This window comes from Meleagris gallopavo, chromosome 3 (genome assembly GCF_000146605.3).
Source record: "Meleagris gallopavo isolate NT-WF06-2002-E0010 breed Aviagen turkey brand Nicholas breeding stock chromosome 3, Turkey_5.1, whole genome shotgun sequence".
Taxonomy (NCBI): Eukaryota; Metazoa; Chordata; class Aves; order Galliformes; family Phasianidae; genus Meleagris; species Meleagris gallopavo.
This window is the reverse complement of record NC_015013.2, coordinates 60,335,152-60,347,059: the sequence shown is the minus strand read 5'-3', so window position 1 is coordinate 60,347,059 and position 11,908 is coordinate 60,335,152. Positions and strand designations below refer to the sequence as shown.

The following is an 11,908-nucleotide window of genomic DNA, read 5'->3' as shown; positions in this document are numbered from 1 at the left end:
GATTGGGGGGATCTTTGGGAAAGACCTCCGAGATCATCTAGTCAAACTATTCACCTACCACCAATATTTACCCACTCTAAACATTTCTTGAATACCTCCAGGGACAGTGAGTCAACCACCTCCCTGGACTGCCTGTTCCAGCACTTCACCACTCTTTTGGAGAATAAATTTTTCCTAAAATTCAACCTGAACCTCCCTGGTGCAACTTGAGGCCATTTCCTTTCATCACTAGATACATAGGAGGAGGCCAACTCCCACCTCACCACAATCTCATTTCAGATAGTTGTAGAGCACAGGATCTCCCCTGAGTCTCCTGTTCTCCAGACTAAACAACTCCAATTCCCCCAGCCACTCCTCATAAGGTTTGTGCTCCAGACCCTTCACAGCTCTGTTACTCTTCTCTGGACATGCTCCAGAGCCTCAATGTCTTTCTTGTAGTGAGGGGCCCAAAACTGAACACAGTGCTTATTTTTAAAATAACAATAAATTCTTGTGTCTTCTTACTGAGGAACTGAAGAAGTTTGGTTTACATTTCTTGTAGGCAAAAGTTCCAGAGGAATATTGTATGCTTTTTTAGAGTCTTTCTCCAGAACAGAAACGTGGTTTAGCCAAAGCCACAATTACATAGCTGTTGTGAATTTCTTCAGAAATGCCTTTCTCCCAGTGTGAAAATATTTTTTCTACCACTTTGAAAATATCCTCCAGTGCCAATTATCCACTAAAAATAGTCTTCTTTTTTCTTCCTCCCTTTTTTTTTTTCTTTCTTTTCTTTTGTTGTTGTTGTTGTTGTTGTATCTTTACAGGTAGATTCTGTCTTTTCCTATAACCAGTGATTTTTGTTTCTCTTCAGTATCATTGTTTTTTCATGTTTGTTCTTTCACTGTGTCTCCTTTTCTCCATGGTAACACAGAAGTTGATAATAATATATACTTACCAGCAGAAGGATTCAGAAGGCAGAAGTGTAAAGTACAAGAAGCATACAAAAGTCTGCCTAGAGCTGCACACTAGATCTCTAACTGCTATGGGCTTTAACCTTTTCTTCTACTCTGTTCACATTTGAGTGATATTCCAAAATGATGGTCAAATTGATTTTTGTCTTTTTTTTTTTTTCTTTATCCCTCTTTTGTTCTCTGTTGCTTCCTCAAAGAGAAAAATACTTCCTCATGCTTTCTTGTTTGTTGAATGTTTCAGGACTATGAAAGGAAAGAATAATATGGTACACTCAAATGCAACAAACAAACAAACAAACAAACAAACAAAAACAGTTGATACCAGTGGAAGCTTGCAAGTGAAAGCAGAATAGATGAGCAGCACAATGATGAAAACAATAGCCAGTCTTTGTTTCACTAACATTTTTTAGAACAAAACAGAATTTCTCTGGATGATGTTCATCTGGGCCTTATAATGTTTTTTGGGCAAACTCCCCAGCAGAGCATTCACTGGCATATTTGTGATTGTTGTTGTGCTTGGACCAGACTTTCTGGGAGAACTCTTCGCATCAAGAAAACCAGAAATTGGCTTTTCCATTCAGTGCCATTTTCTTTGCTCTAGTTGCCAAATTACAGGATGAAAGAGCCCTTAGACCACTCATTTTGGTCAATGAGATTACGTGGGGTGCCCAGCAGTCCCCACTGACCGATGCTCTTCTCTGTTACCTGATGTAAACAGGAGGTGTCACTTGTTGTGGTATTATTTCACTTGCACATTTCTGACCATGTTGCTTGCTCTTCAACATCTCACAATTGTGTTGGCCAAATTGCTTAGCCAAGTGAATAGCCAAATTCATCTGGAAGACTTGTAAAACACAGAAAGAATGTAAATATCAACATAATTAGATGAATTTGCAACCTTTTTTTAAACACACACACACAAACTCTTTGCTTTTAGGCATGCAGCCAAAAGAACAGTATGTGTCACTGAAGTTTAGAGCCATTTGCTTAATCTCACCTTCTGGAACACTTACCTATGAGCCACAGTCGCAGTTGCCTATGGGATAGATACAGCCTGCACAGTGCAAACCCCTGCTTCAGACTTGCTCTTGAACTAGCTGGTAGAGTCAAGAATTTTCTGGCCATTGGAAAAAAAAAAAAGACACTGAAGTACTCACTGTTAGAAACAGGGGTTTGGTGATTTTGGTAAAATGTGTTCACTATGACATTTTTAGACCACAGTATTTCTATTTTTGGTACCAAAAACAGCTTTTCAAAAACCAATCTTCATTTCAGCTACTGAAATTAATTATTCATAGGTTTTTATTGCGCAGTGAAGTTCTCTGGCTGTGTTTGGGCTCAGTGCTTATAGGCTCAACTGCCTTTGCTCTCACACTGTAATTTTTGCTCACTCATTTCTCCAGCTCTACAATTCTTAGAATCAATGTATCTTAGGAATAAAGAGTCCTTTACCTTAAGTTGTTAAAGCAGCAAAACCAGCGCAGGACTTAACATATCACACTGTTCTTCCCATTACAAAAAAAAAGGAAGATTTGTCTGACAAAGTATCTCTCTGTGGTGTAAAGTAGAAAGGAGTTGATGCCATCTTGAAGTCAATGGTCCACCTGTTGGGAGAGGGTGCGTGACACCTCCTCCCATCAGTGGCAGCCTTATTGGCATGGATACCAATTTGCCTTTTTTTTTTTTTGCCAGAAGCCATGATCTTATATTTGTCAGGTATTGGAAGCAGACAAAGTCAAAAACACTCCTACAGTTTTGAGGACGCGAGGATATTATTCTGCGGCTACGCTACAGCTAGTTATGCTGTGCTGCTCTCACTTACTACCTCCTGTGCTGCCACCTGCCAGACCCAGCCCGCCTCATCCAAGTGCCGTCTGGCATTGCTGGAGCGTGAGGGGCACGGCCTCCCCGTGAAGGTGGAGTATGTTGGCACTGCAGGCCAACAACCCTTCATTCTTCAATATGGCTGGCGCCCAGGGTCAGCGCAGGAGAAGTTTTTTTCTGGTCCAAGTAGCTCAAACAAAAGCCAGTTATTGCGTGTGTGATGAGGCTAACAGTGCACCCTGATAGCAGTGCTAGATTTATATGGTAGAGACGTACAAGTTCCCAGAACACTGCTGGGTAGGGAAATGGAGCGTTGGCATAGCAGCTTACAAATTTAGATGCTGTCTTATGATACGGTATGAATTAAATATTGCATTATAGATACCATGGAGGAGCTTCCACGATGTCTGTATTTAACTGCTTATTTTCAGTCCTTAGAGCTCACAACAAACAGTCCAACAGGTCTGAAGATTTTTGTCCTTTTCTAGGACAAATCCAGTCAGCACTGTATGATCAGGGTAAAGCTCCAGAGCAGAGGCATGGCAGGGCTCAGGCACGCGTTTCCATGGAAGAGCAGTGAAGGTGATGGTGTGGCAGCTTGTGGTGTTATGGTATGGAGCCCATACAACTGCGGAGAGGCAGATTGGCTGGCCCGAGTGGAGCCTTTCTGCCAAGATGCCTTACCATGAGCTCACTCGAGTGGGGACCTTAGGTTGCACCCACTCCTCCATTAAGGCCTGTCACTCACCGCTGTGGCCACCGTCCAGATGGACACAAAGTTACGCAGGCTGGAGATGAGGCTTTGTTCCCGCTGTCATACTAAGGAGCCCATTTTTCTAAGGAAGCAGCTTTCAGATATTTGGGTTTGTGCCAGGTCCTGATAATCCAGAAAATCCTGAAGTGTGTTCTTTAAAAATAGTTTTCTCTTCACCTTCCTCTGCAGGACTACAAACACTGCAGTAGGAATAAGGGCTTCTTGTTTGACAGAGATTTTTATAGGATCATGTGGGGCTTTTGTTTTAAAATATATTAATTCATTAAAATGTAAAGTCATCTGCCTGGGGGATGTGGGATGTTGTTGGAATACAACCAAATATTGGCTTATAGCTTTCTAAACCAGGGTGCTAAGAAATAAATCCTAAATAGAGATAGATAAACTGTTTATATTGAAAATATATTCAACTTCACCTCTTTTTTCTTAAGGGTCTTGCTCTGAACAGTTGTTGTTTTCAGGATTTGTTCAGCACATGAAATGCTGCTTGCTGATACAGTATAAAGCAAAAGTTATTTGTGTAAATGCAAATTATTGGAAATACTTTCTCCCTCTTTGGGGGTGTCACGGTTTTCTAATTACATTGCATTATTCCTTCTCCCTGATTAGGTAAGTAAAAAATTCATAGACAAAAAGAGGAGGCTAATTATAAGTAGTATTTTTCAAGTATTAGCTTAATAGCAGTATTGTATCTAAAGCAAAAAACAAAGAATATGGATGAGGAAAACATTAAAAAGCTACTGTAGAATGAATAAATAGATTAATGCAAACATCACCTTCTTTTCCTTCTAAATAATTTTAAAATGTGCTTTCCTCCTTTTGCATCCACATCTTTGCATTTAATCCTCATTCTAGTGACTTCCTGACTTTTTGAGGTCTTACAGAAAAAACTGTCTTAAAAGACCTCCAGAAGATGAGGGCTAAAGCTTCCAAGTTTTCCTTCCACTGATATTTCAGCAAAATAATGCACTGCTCTGCAGAATCACTGTGATATTTGCTGTGATATTTATTATTTTTCAGGTGATCATTTGAAGAATTTGTCAGAATCTTTAGCATGTTCAGTGAATTCTAATGACTTTTTTGGCTCAGTTAGTACCAAATGAAATGTAGGTTTGTAGAATGTTACTGTTTATTAATTTGCAGGTTTTTAACATGTGAAAATCAATGAGGACAGTGTAGCATCTTACTTTTCCCTTTACAAACACAAAAACTAGATGAGCATTAATTCTTAACTTTACCAGCTAATAGTGCTATGGTGTTTCTGCAGTTGGTATTTAAGGCAGCTTGCTATGTCCACTGGCATCACGTTGACGTTGTAGGAGCTCCACATGGGAATGACAGTGTTCTCATATTCTGCCAGTTGTATGGCTGGAGGAAAAGAAAGAGGGAAGAGACATAATAGGCAAGCAAGATTAACGGGCACAAATCAACCCAAGCCAGCCCTGTTCGGTCTGATGTATTCAAGTCTGTATTTGATGAATTTCACGTCTATTGTTCCCAGTGCAAAATGAAACTGTAATATAATGTTGTGCAGACATAGTTTAAAGAGTTAAATTTGACCTTAATTGTATTGTAGAATAATCAAAATTATAATTATAAGATCAGATTTAAGATCTTATATCTTAAATGTAAGATCTGTAATATCAGAAGGAATTTACAGTTTGGAGTTCAGAAGGATAACCAGAATGTTGGTTTGAAACAATGCATCTCAAATACATCATAGATTTTAATAGAGAACATAATTACTGCCTTATTGACACTCACTATGCTTAGGTAAATGCTTCTGCCTAAATCCTGGAATCTGCTGTTATACTCCTGTAAGTTCATATTTACAATTAGTTTTTAATGGTGTCAGCAGAAGGATGCCAGTTGACAAGGACTAAGCAGAGGGAGAATAGCCTATTTTTTACAGGGCAAAACATTTTTATTTTTTCCATTCCCTCCTGCTTTATCCCTCACTTACACAGATCTATTTATCTCACTTCATCATTTGTTTCATCACTTCAGAAGTCCAGGCTGTGAGCTGTCTAATGTAGGCAGATGTTTTTCATTATTCAGTGCTGATAGTTATTGCAATGTAAATTAATATAAAATAATCTTTGTCACTTCTCAGAGAATTAGATAGTTAAAGTAGTGAGACTGCTTGTGTGTTATCATGTTACACTGAGGTAACAGCTACAGATTATTTAGGTAGATCTAGAAGTTCAATTAAGAAACTGACTTTGTATATGCTGAGTCGAAAATAATGCCAATAAAGCCCTCTGTTGTAGATTGTCTGGGGGAAAAAACAAGCTAGCAAATGAACAAGAAAAGAGAATTTAGGACTGTCATCTGATAAGACTAACTCTAAGAGCAGTGTTATCTGCATATTTGATTACCTTAGGACGAATTTATAACTTTTTGCTTGACTGCCCCAAAGATCTCGAAATTTGGATTGATAATAAAAAGATTTTGTTTGCAAGATACAAGCAGGCATTAAATCGATACAATTGACAAAGTAAATATAGAAATATAAAAAACCTTAGTTAAAACAGACTTCAGAGGGATTTGACAGATTACAGGCTGTTAACACTGTCATAATCACTGTTAAAATTTGTAATCTCATTAACATTGAAGAAGAGAAACCAAACTGAACAAAGCTGAAAAAATGATTGAAGAATCCTTCTTATTATAGCCAGCAGAAATGTTGTGAAATATAAGAAAGAATGAAGGGGAGTGAGAACATCTCAGAAGGGGCTGATGAAACGAAAGCTGTGATGAAATATATCCTGCCTTCCGATACGGCACTTAAAATTGAAGATCCCACATTTAGTCCAAACTGATGTTTGTTAAGCACGGTTTGTCACGAGGGGTGGAAGGGTGTATCACAATGATGCATAACAGTAATTATAAAATCAAAGGAGACAGAATGGCTGAGCTCACAATTTTCTCCATTGTTAAAAGTCCTGCCTATCTGTCTGACCATTCTGACATCAATCAACTGTTTTCATGTTGTTTATGTCAAAATTTCTGAACAGGCTAGAGGCACAAATTCAGCAATTATGTACTCATGTTTTTATCTAGAGTAGAAGGAGCTAGTGAGCTTAGCTTGACTGTATACCTTGAGTATTGTTGTTTTTGCAGACAGAACTGCAAGGTGATGAAAATAACATTATCAGATGGCCTTAAGACTTTTTTTTCTTTTTGCAAGACTTTGAAGTTTCACTGTTTATACAGATTAATAAAAATGGTAGATCTTTCTACTTGATGCAAGCAGATTTAATGCACAGATTCCCGAGAAACACAAAATGTGACAGTTGAGCGTAAAACATAGTTATTCTTTTTACATTGCATCACTGTGTACGTTACAAACATCATCTCACTGAAAAAGAATGTGGGAAGGTGAGCAGGTTCTCCTACGTCAATGCTGCACAAGAAATAACCTCAAAAGAAATCATAAATAACAGATAGATATGTAAATTCCTTCTGCTCACAGCAAGTGATACAACAATAAAAATCCTCTCTGGGCAGAGGGTTTTCAGTCTTTTAGGGTGATGAAGTTAATATCGTCAAATCCATTGTCAGTGTGTGCAAGCCATGGCACAGTGCTAGAGCTGTGCTACTGGAAGTCAAGTGAAAATACTCACTAACTCCATTTTCTGTTCTTATTTTAATGTGTACTCCAGTTTACAGTACATTATGGAAATGTAATGTTGAACATCTTGATGATAGTCTCTGATAGGTACAATTAGTATTCATACTTGTAAATGAAAAAGATAAAAATTCAAAAAACAGCAACTGACCTGTTAACAACAGTCCATTGATTTTCAAGAAATTTAACTAATTAATTTAGCTAACTAGATTGCAAATCCAATCTAATATTCTATTCAGTAGTTAAATCAAAATATTACATGAGACCTTGTTGAAGAAAACAGAGTCTAGGTCTGCAATCCTCCAACATTTGCTAAAGCTGGTTAATGATTGTGGATGAAAATCAAGAAAAGAATAAATAAAATGTAGAATGGAAGTCAAATAATTTTTCAGATATATTGCATGCTTCAGATTAAGGTTGAGATGATATCCATTCTTAGATAAGAAATACACATTGTATATTCACAGCAGAAAAACAACAACAAAGTTGTTACAACCAAGACACAAGCATATTCATATGATGACTTACAACTTCTATTGCAGAGGTGTTGTCTTTCTAGTCCCTCAGCTATTTGAATTACTGAAGATGGAGGTCATGTGAAGGTTAAGCAGATGGGGAGAGCAGGGTTTCATGGGACAACCTCAGCAGCAACCTTTGAGCAATAATTCCAGAGAATCTTCTGGGATCTGGAGTAGGAACCATAAGAAAACAGAAAATATAATAATATAATAAGCAAGCAGGTTAACAGGACCTCATGGGAAGGGTTATTAAAATCTGTTTTCATATTAAACAGGATTAGGATGGACACCTGATTCTTTGGTAGCCAAAATGAGTAAGCAATCCAGTGTACACAATCCCCCTGGCTTGAAAGCAGACTGAATATAGTCCAAAGCATTTGCTTCTCTGAATTGGCTATCAGAAATGTGAGAATTGCAGGTGCTGCCAAAACTGCCTTTTTGCTGCCTTTTCAATAAAATTTCTCTTTACATTTATGTGCAGAATATATGGTCTTATGTATGGGGATCTAATTTAGCAGAACAAAAAATGGGACATAACCAGACTGATCCTTCACTAGGTGCAAAACGGAAACCTCATTGCCAGTACTAGGAGGTTTGGTCTAATGAACGCACTGTAAGAACAGTAAGTTCTGATCCAAAAACAATCTGTTGCTTGGGACTACTAGGTGTGCCTTTACACCAGATCAGGGAGATTATAACTACTACCTTCACTGATGTCACCAAGGACCCTGTGTAGTCTCAGTTGGACTGTGACCCCTAGGAGAACCAGTTTTATCCTGCCTTTCTCTATTTTGTCTAGGCCACATATTTGCTTCTGGATCAGTTAGAATATCTGAAGTTATGAGCGCTGTTATTTTGCACAAGTAGGGGAAGGCTTATGTTTAGTCATCCTGCATTGCTGTGTTTGGCCTTGTAGCTGAGATGCTACAGTGTCTTCAGTAGAACAGATGGACAATATCAACAAAGGTACTTTGAAAACAATTAAGAAGCATTATTGAGTAGCAGCCACTCTGCCTACCATCATGGTGAAGCAGTCAGTCTGTCCTGGTAACTGTTCCTGTTAGACTGATACAAAGCGAATGAGAAAGAAAGAAAAAAATCATTCATGAAAAAATGGGCCCAATATTTGAATGTATTAAAAGCAAAGCATGCATTTTTAAAAGTGGATCACGGCATTACTAAGGCAGAGCCCTACCATTTTGTGTACTCTAGTGAGGGAAAAAAAAAGAAAAAAAGGAAAAAAGAAAAAAAAGAAAAAAAGAAATAATAATGCATATGTGTGGTAATAATCTGCACATGACTGGTTGCTGTAATGTGCACTGCTGTACTGCCAGCAGGGAAGTGAGTGATTGCATCTCTTCTACACAATGGACGCTGTCTGTGCCTCACATGGTTTTTCAGCTGGAGAACAAGTAAGGGAAGGGACAGAAAGGAATGAAAACCACTGCCTGCCCCAACTCCTCCACCCTCAAGAAGTCAGAAGTTTTTTGTCATTTCTTCTTTATGCTTACTACTACGCTGTAGGAATTTGCAGAGTGAGAGGTGAAAGACTGCTACCCGCCTTTGACTTTGACCTCTGTGTCCTATTGCACTGGCAGCAAGACAAGTCTCAGGAGCCATGCTCATCAGGAAAGTTTTGCTTGTTTTGTTAGTCTGGTGGCTTATCCAGTTTGATATTCAAATATATCTGTCAGGAATAAGAGTGTGGTGCTTCAGTTCCTGCTCAGGCCTGATGACATTGATTTGTGAGCATACTGCTTGACTACGGGATGTGTGACAGATAAATTTTATCAAAATTAAGGCACAATTAAACATTTCATCTTCCTAATTACTGGCTGTAGATTCAGCCTGATGACCATGTGCTGTAAGAAATCAGCGACCATTACACATTTTAATGGAGCACAGCTGTCTTACAGCTTGGTAATATTTGCACAGTGCCACAGAACTGTAATTTATGATAAAAAGAAAAAATGTGTATTGGCTCTTTTTTGCCAAAATAGATTAAGGATTCATATACTTTAATGAGATTTGGACCTAGCCTTGGATTATCGTTATAAATGATTTATGTGCATGTTGATGGACTCCTGTAGTTTTGAGTTGATTTGTGTTTTGGTCGACCAATATGTAATTCACTGTTTCCTTGTGTGCCAGTATTTGCATTCTTTCCACTTTCTCCATTTCAGCTCTAGTTTTCTACCATAACTTAGTGAGAAGGGCAACCAGGAAGGTTAAGGAAGAACTGAGGCATAGATTCCAGGAGGCTCCCTCACAGTAAAAGCTGCCCCCAAATCCTTTCACTGTTCCCCCCTCTCCACACCCCAAGCTCAGAGAGGATGGTGGGGAGGGATCTGAGGGGAGGTGGGTGAAACCAGCCCAGAGCAGGGTCAATCCTGCAGCTTGGAACCAGGGCACAGGGGAACAGATGCTCCCTGAACCGCTGTTCAGGGAAGGACCTGCTCAAACATTGCCACATCTCAAGGCAGAGTCCCAGAATCCTTCCTCCTGCTTGTTCAAAGCATGACCTACAAAGGGATGGTTGCTCCTCCACTTGATATTTTCCAGTTCCAGATGGTATTTCTAGAAAAGGTTCTCCTTCTCTAAAAATAAAAAGAAAAAAAACAAAATAATTATTAATATATATATATATCCAGCAACAACAACAAAATCAATGTATGTATCCACATTATTATTCTTGAAACCACGTTTCTTCTCCTTTTCATCAGTAGGTTTCTTTCACAGATTATTCAGAGAACGTGTTGAACAAGAGGAACTACAAGGATAAAATTAGGTGCTTCACAGATACACATGTACATATATATACAATGATTATTTGCATTTGTGCATGTTTTATTTTTTCATTAAATGTAGTGAACTAAATCCATACTAAGTTTAACTACTTCTATTTCTGAGGAGTTACGCTTAAGTCCAGGATTTGCTTCATATGTTGCAAAACCCAGAGATCCGTATGTTCAAAAGAAAAGAAAAGCTAAGTTCTAATTTTCATAATAATAATGAAAAAACCTGTCCAGGCTTGATTTACTTCAATGTTCATATGCTGGAATGTTTCATACTGTACCAGGTTGCATATGCTTGCACACTAATTCTCAATTGCCGTATGCAGTTTGTGACAACCATCTGCTAAGACCTCCCTTAGAGTTCTTTCTCCCACTCAGCCCAGCTGAAATAAAAATATGGACAGAAACAACTTCTGCAGGGAGATGAAAAAGTTAATAGGGGACTTGGAGTTAGACTGTATATCTGATTTGAATTCCATTGCTCCCACAACTTATGCCCTACTTATAAAGCATTCCTGAAGTGTAAAACATTAAATATATCAGAAAACTGCAAAATAAAGCCATACTTCCTTTGACAGACCCGAATGTGCTAGAAAGGTAATAATAAAATATGTATACACAGCACACATGTGTTAGCTCGCTCTCACTAACCAGTCTAAAACAGCAGCTTCGGCTGACTGTATCTAGCACCTCATCACATTAAAGCACCCTAAAGCAGGAGGGGGATGAGTGGTGAGAAAAAGAGGGTGTGAGAGAGAAGGGGCTGAAAAATCTGCTCTCGGTTTCATCGCTAGAGAAGTGACTCCATTTAAGCCAATCTCGTCACAAACTCCGAGTGCTGGATGTCAGCTGCTCCAGATCAAGCTGGAGGTGCAAGCCAGCGAGCAGAGCATCTGAAAATGAGAGACTGCGGGTGAAAGAAGCGGGAAGGTGAATAAGAGGTGAGCAGTGATAGAGGGGGGAGCATTGGGTAGGAAAGCGCTGATGGACTGTTACCTTCGAGCATCTGATCATCTCCAGTTTTCCATTTCACCTTATCTTCCAGTCTTGGGTTAAATTCCCCATCACATCTGAATCATAGAAAACAAGAGTGACAGAAAGTTCAAATGGGCGAGCAGTCAGTGCCCTGCCCTCCAGCATGACCATCTACGTCAAAGCCATGGAGCGCGTCAGTGTTAGCAAGTCAGTGTTTAGCTAGTTCATTCTTTAAAACCTCTCAATACAATAATATTGATTCCATTGTGGCTTGTTATCTTTGTGCTGTTGTTTTTTTTTCTCCTAAGATCAAATCTTTTTCCTTTCCTACCATTTGAAGCCTCATGTTTCTTGCTGGAGTATTAGCTGTCATGGAAAATAGTGTGTCATGGTTTTATATATTTTTTTTTGTTTTGGTTTGGTTCTCAGTATTCCGCATCAAT

General features: G+C 38.7%; 1 long non-coding RNA gene across 3 annotated transcripts; it reads right to left on the bottom strand.

Annotated features, from left to right (window-relative positions):
- Positions 1–748: 748 nt before the first annotated feature.
- LOC104910356 lies at positions 749–11,908 on the bottom strand. Of its 3 annotated transcripts, none has more exons than XR_792997.3 (8): positions 11,797–11,908; positions 11,487–11,560; positions 10,222–10,292; positions 8,714–8,760; positions 7,706–7,863; positions 4,785–4,914; positions 1,964–2,067; positions 749–1,794 (listed from the first exon to the last, which is right to left on the bottom strand). It is a non-coding gene; the product is annotated as an uncharacterized LOC104910356 (long non-coding RNA). The 3 variants fall into 3 exon arrangements; XR_792996.3 differs by lacking the exon at positions 8,714–8,760 and having other exon boundaries at positions 749–1,193; positions 1,656–1,794; XR_792995.3 differs by lacking the exon at positions 8,714–8,760.